The sequence below is a fragment of the Python bivittatus genome, unplaced genomic scaffold, assembly GCF_059951505.1.
Source record: "Python bivittatus isolate LINGU-HERP-01145 unplaced genomic scaffold, Pbiv_v1 ctg000020_np1212, whole genome shotgun sequence".
Lineage (NCBI taxonomy): Eukaryota > Metazoa > Chordata > Lepidosauria > Squamata > Pythonidae > Python > Python bivittatus.
This window is the reverse complement of record NW_028277030.1, coordinates 42,738,412-42,744,776: the sequence shown is the minus strand read 5'-3', so window position 1 is coordinate 42,744,776 and position 6,365 is coordinate 42,738,412.

Below are 6,365 nucleotides of genomic sequence, written 5' to 3'. Positions count from 1 at the left end.
AACTTCAATAATAATTATTTTTCTTGCAGTAATTTAATAATAAAACAAGAATACACAGCAGAAAATACATGATAAGCTACAACAGGAGTATTCTTATGTTTTCTAAAATATTTTTTTCTGTCTAACGCTGCAAAATGCAGCACAAGTTCATCCACATCCAGCACTCTAGTAATGTTCACAATCAAATTTTTCAAATAAGACAAGATCATCTTTACATTCATGTAGTACTGAGGTCATAAAAATGATATTAAATCAGAATGCATCCTTCAACTGTTGTACTGTTGCTTGGAGTTACAAGGGTAGTTTCAAAGATAAATTCCAGGAATGCATCAACCAATAAAAAGAAATTTTGCCAAATGAATGTCTGAATTTAAGTGTTCTAGATTTTTTCAGTTGTCTGAACTGTATTTCAATATTTCACATAGAAGATTCAGATTCTACATTGGAGCAAATGCTTGGTACCTGCTACTATTTTGGTTTTGAATCTGTTTTCTAATTCATGAGTACAGTGATCAACAACTATGTTGTAAAGTCTTCTGAATGCTAATTCATTTTCACCCTTTCCTTCAAAATTTGCAGTACCATTGTCATTGTCTATTGTTATTTTGTGTGTGTGTAAGTTTACAAAAATGCTTTATGGTCAGTAGATTCAGATCTTACTTGACTGCTTCAAAAAGTAGCTGGAAACAACCCAATAAATAACTTTCATTGATGCTTCTATCGCCATGGTTTTCTGCCCTAACACAGATGTTATACAGTACATTTGAAATATCTTAGTACTTTTAGTAGAAAGAAAGAACTAATGGTCTGACTGAGTAATCCAATAGTTTCAGTTTCCAGATTATCACATTTTTCAGAAGGAAAAGATACACTGATTAATTTGTGTCTGGAAATAATGTCTTCTTTGTCTGAGTATACATCCATAATTGAATGTAAGTGTCTGGTCCATTGTGAACTAATAGGTCTTTGAAATAATTGCCTATATCTATCTGAGAAACTTGCCCCTTGTTAAAAATATATACAATCTATGTGAAAGCAAAATATTTCTTTACCTCAGATATACCTGAACTGCATGCACCGTAGACAAATGGAATTGGCAAAGTAGTAAGGAAACAAAATGTTTTAGTCTCAAGTTTTTTGTTTGCTTCTATTAAATCAAAGCTTGAATAATATTGGAAGTGTTTTTCATGCTAAATCCACCATCATATGACAGCAATTATCTTGTCAAATTTTAACAGTCAGTCAATGTTAACAATTTTTCAGATGTTACAGTTTGAGTACTTTGTGAGTGAAGCTTTAAAACAGTAAATTATCTTTCTGTTGGTTTCAGGTTTGAAAGATACAGATTTGATACAGCAGACAAAAGTATCTAGGGCTGGGTTCTCTGACCTGTAGCTTCCAAATGTGTCAGAGTGTAATTTCTATCTTTCCTCAGCCAATGTGAGCAAAGGTTGGTCCGATCTGGGAATTTGTAATTCAACACATCTTGAGAACGTTAAGACTGGAGAAGAGTGAGTCACTCTAGTGAGTCAGGAAAAAGTGGTCTTCAGTTAATGGAAATGATTACAGAAAGATGTAGATAAAAGCATAAAGGAAATGTCTATGCATATCAAAGTGAAATAAGATACCGAGACACACTGGGAATTATAGATTATATATGATTGTGTATTATATACGCTAAGAAGAAAAGCAATTATTCTGGCTTTATGCTGAATTTTGAATTAATCAAATCAATTCATTTTTCATTCAGTGGAAGAAAAATGAAGGCCGGCTTCAGGAGTTGAGAGTTCTTTCTTAAATATGTTCTTTAAAAACCTTTATATCCCATGTAACATAGGGAGAGTTGCAAAGTATGTATTTTACTTTAAATCCCATTAGAAGTCAGGAAAACTCTAGAATATTTCCTTTTACAGCAATGCCTCTGATTTACAGATGTGAATTTTCCTTGCTTCAGTCTTAATCAAGCAAGAATTAATAATCTGTGTGAAGCTTTTCCATTTTTCTGGCACTTCATACTAGAAAATGGTGTTTGTATGTTACATACATCTTGGCTTTCTAAGTCATGGACTGCTGAATAAACCCAAAATATCTGGATTCACACTGCATCCAAAGCCAAGCCTATGGGAGAGTCTGAGTTCTAGTTCTGCCTTAGGCACAAAGCCAGCTGGGTCACCTTGGGCCAGTCACTTTCTCTCAGCCCTAGAAAGAAGGCAATGGCAAACCACCTCTGAAAAACCTTGCCAAGAAAACTGCAGGGACTTGTCCAGGAAGTCACCAGAAGTCAAGACTGACCTGAAGGCACAACAACAACAACAAAAATATGTGATCCTGTTCTGCTCCATGGAGTTATAGGGATTAAGAGAGAAGAGTCAGATGTATAAAACCCCCAAATCACTAAAAATTAGGCCAACCAAGACACCAAAGAATTATCGAAGCCCATTTGTTGGTTAAAAGCCAGTACAGGTAGTCCTTGTTCAGTGACCCCTCATTCAGCAATCATTCAAAGTTATGACAGTGCTGCACAAGAAGACTTACAACTGGTCCTCATAGCTGCCATTACAGCGTCCCCGCGGTCACGTGATTGTGATTCAGGCACTTGGTGACTGGCTCACAATTATGTTGCAGCATCACGTGGTCATGTGATTGCCATTTACAATCTTCACTGCCAGCTTCCAACAAGCAAAGTCAATGGGGAAGCTGGCAGGAGGTTGTGTGGGATTTGCCTGACGGGTCAAGAAGAAGACCATGGCCCAGGCAAAAAAACAGTATATTTAGGGAAACAAGCTAGAATGGGGTTCAAAGATAGGCATGCCAACATTCCCCTGTCTACCTCTGGCACTGCCTTATAAAACTTCCAACATCCAGCCCCTTCCAGACTCAACTCCCAAGGAGGATATTTTTCCCAGGGAGTCTAACTGGGCAATCTGGCACCCTATTTGTTCCATTTGGCAGTAGCAGCCCAGCCTAGAATTCAGGGATGGGGTGTTAGAAATTGGAGGTGCAGAGTCTGAAACTTACATGTGGACTGATTCTCTTTCAGCCCCCATTTCCTGGCCTGAGCCCTGCTTTATAATAAGGATAATTATAAATGAATAATTAAATGAAGCCCTGCATAATGGATCTTCATTCTCATCCCCTGACACTTCCTACTCTTCTGAGGAAGATCCAAGGCAAACATGATGGAACCCTGTTGGAGGGTTGGCCACCTAACTTGGAACATAATGGTAGACTAGACATGATTGCTGTTTCCTCCAGCATAAGAAGTGTTGTAAATGTCAGCTATGAGTTGTTGGGTAACATGAATAGGAAGGTACTACTGCATGTGTGTATTGCTCAAGGGATTCTTGTAGTCACCTGATTTACTACTACAGGGAATGAAATGTTGAATTTGGTAGTCATCTAGTTAGACCAGCACAGTTCTTCTTATGAACTTCAATATCAGCTGATATATATGATGTATTGTACCAATGGCTAAATTTCTTCTAGTATAAACAGAAAATTAGCTTCTGGGAATATTCAATACTGAATATGAAATACCACCATAGCTATAGTTCAAGATATTATAAACTAATTACAACTTGCATGCATTTTCTCTTATGTTCATGTACAATTCTGTACTAACAGAAATCAACTATGAATACTAATATAATTTAACACTGTGATATAATGTAAATGGTACTGACAAATGTTCCTCCTGGAAAGAAATATTGGACTTGAAAACTTTGTGTTCAATGACATTTTAATAACTGGGGTACTCTAGGAAGCATAAATGTCAGGGAAGACAGTTCTTTTTTATTATAGGTCTCCATATTATACAGTACTTTTGATTCTGTTTGATTCCACTAGGATACTATGATTTCAGGCTCAGAAGAGCAACATAATTAATGATTTTTGTGGGGATATTTATATTAAAAATGCATATCAAATGTATTATGAAAAGATGAAATTTAAGTATGTATATTTGAAGGGTTCTACAAACACTGCCTTCCGTATCTAAAATAGGATTCTCCCTATGTGCTAGATTTGGATTTCCCATAATTGCTGTCAGATAGCATGGAACTGCCATGTTAGTTGAAGGCTTATGGGAGATGAAGTTCAGCCCGACTGGAGACACTATACTGGGGAAAACAAGTAGTTTAGATGTTTGAAACTCTATCATCCAAAGCAGCTCGATAGGTACATTTGAAGACATAAAATACAGGTGCTATGTATGTCTAATGACAGGAGAATTAGTTCCTAATGGAGACTCTCTCTTCAAGAAATCTTGAAGAGTTAAGCAAGGTGAAACACTGTAACTAGATAAGCATCTGCATCAATTCCTATTCCAAACCAGCTTTCTATAAAGAGTCCAAGCCAGAAGAAATCCATAGTAGTTGTATTAGTAGTGTTTTACATGTCGGTATTGCAGGGAATTCCCCCCTCCCCCCCCAAAAAAACTCAACAGGATGACATTTTGCATTGTTGTTTCTTATAAAGAAAATACTGTAAAAGATGTGTCATTCTAGAGAATTCCTCTACTATAAATTCTTCTACCAATTATCTATGACTCTGTACAACATAGTAAGCCAAAAAGTCTAGTTAACAAATGTGTACTTTGGCATGTGGCATTCATCTTGGAATTACTGTGTAACTGTAACCTGGAGTGACTATATTTGTGTTTATAGAAATTGGAATTTGAAATCAAGGCTTGCCAAAAGTGTCAAATTCCGGTGTTGGTAAACCCCAAATAATGGCCACTTTAGGTTTAGACAATACTTTGACTATTTTGCAACTCCATCCATCCATCCATCCATCCATCCATCCATCCATCCATCCATCCATCCATCCATCCAATTTAGCTACCACCTCAATCCTCATGGACTGAGTTTCAAGAGTTTTAGCTCAACATACTTCAAATAAGTTTTCGAATATTTGCAAAGCTTTGAAAGGTGGTTCAGTTCAATAAAGATTTCAATAAAGCTTCAAAAAGCTAATTTAATCCTCCCACTTCTTTAAGTGAAGTTAAGCAGCCCTGTTGCTTTCTGAGTCCTCTTCCAGTCAAATGCTAGAGGGGCTGATAGAGGCTTCTACATGGTTCCAGCCCATGTGCAAGAAGCCTCTTCTGGCTCCTGGACCTATTGGAGGACAACTCAGATACAGTACAAAGCACCTCGGGAAGGGAAATTGAATCAGCTCCACATCTCAATGACACAGTGGTGTCTGCCTCACACATATTTAATCATTTTTGCTGAAATAAGGAATACTTTCTACTGGGCTATCACATTGGGGCTAAAGTATCTGGGGTGCAAAAATGCTGATGACCACTAGATGGCAACAGCAAAACACCCAGAATACTCCTTGCAACTAATGTAGTGGTTGCCTGGATTTTTGCTGCCCAGATGATGGTGTCCCTAAAAAAGTGCATTAGAGAAGTGAAAAATATAACTGCATACGGAAGGAAACATTGCTTTTCAACAAAATTGTTCAACCCTGCACAGGAGTAAGTTACTTTCTTTTCAATTTAGGCTGGGTTTCAATCCAACTTCTGGGCCCAATTGTGGTCTGCTTATTTGGCTGAGCAGGTTGTATGAGTGCAGCCATTATGGTTTGTAAAATCCTGGTTATATATTTAATAAACTTAGCTGATTATTTAATAATCCATGGTTTGCTGAGGATGTTGTGTGAATAATATATAGTACAAGCAGTAGGATTACAGTCACATTTGTATGGAACCAGTTTGGTGTAGTGGTGGAGGTGCTGGCCTAGAAGCCAGGAGACTGTGAATTCCGGGCCTCCTTCGGGCAAGAAAGTCGCTGGGTGACTTTGGGCCAGCCCCTCTCTCTCAGTCCAGCCCACCTCCCAGGGTTGTTGTGGTGAGGAAAATAGGAGGCAGGAACAATTATGCATGGTTCCTGGGTCGTACAAAAATAAATGTGGGATGTCAATTTACCAAATATTATTGTGTTAATTCATGCTCCAGGGCTGAAGTCATTGGGAGTCGGGTGGCATTCAAATTCGATAGGTAGAAAAATAAACATGTTCCTTTAAATTATGGACTGCCAACCCTTCTAAAACAAAAACAAACAAAAATATTAAAATATGGGAAAGACAAACACCAATGATTTATTTTAAAATAATAGAACATTTGTTGCCAAAACCGGTGGGAGGGGCAGTTCTCCGAAACCCGATCAAAACGGAGTTTGCGGATCTTTGACATATCTGCTTTGAAAATCCCTCCGGTTACCAATGATGTTACTTCTGTTAAGTTATTCTTAGCTGCGCGCGGTGGTTTCCTTCTCCTCGCCTTCCCAGCCCCCTTCTCCGCGCTCGCGCACCTTCGCTCCCGCTCTTTCAGCACGCTCGGGACAAGGAAACCGCGTGCCGGC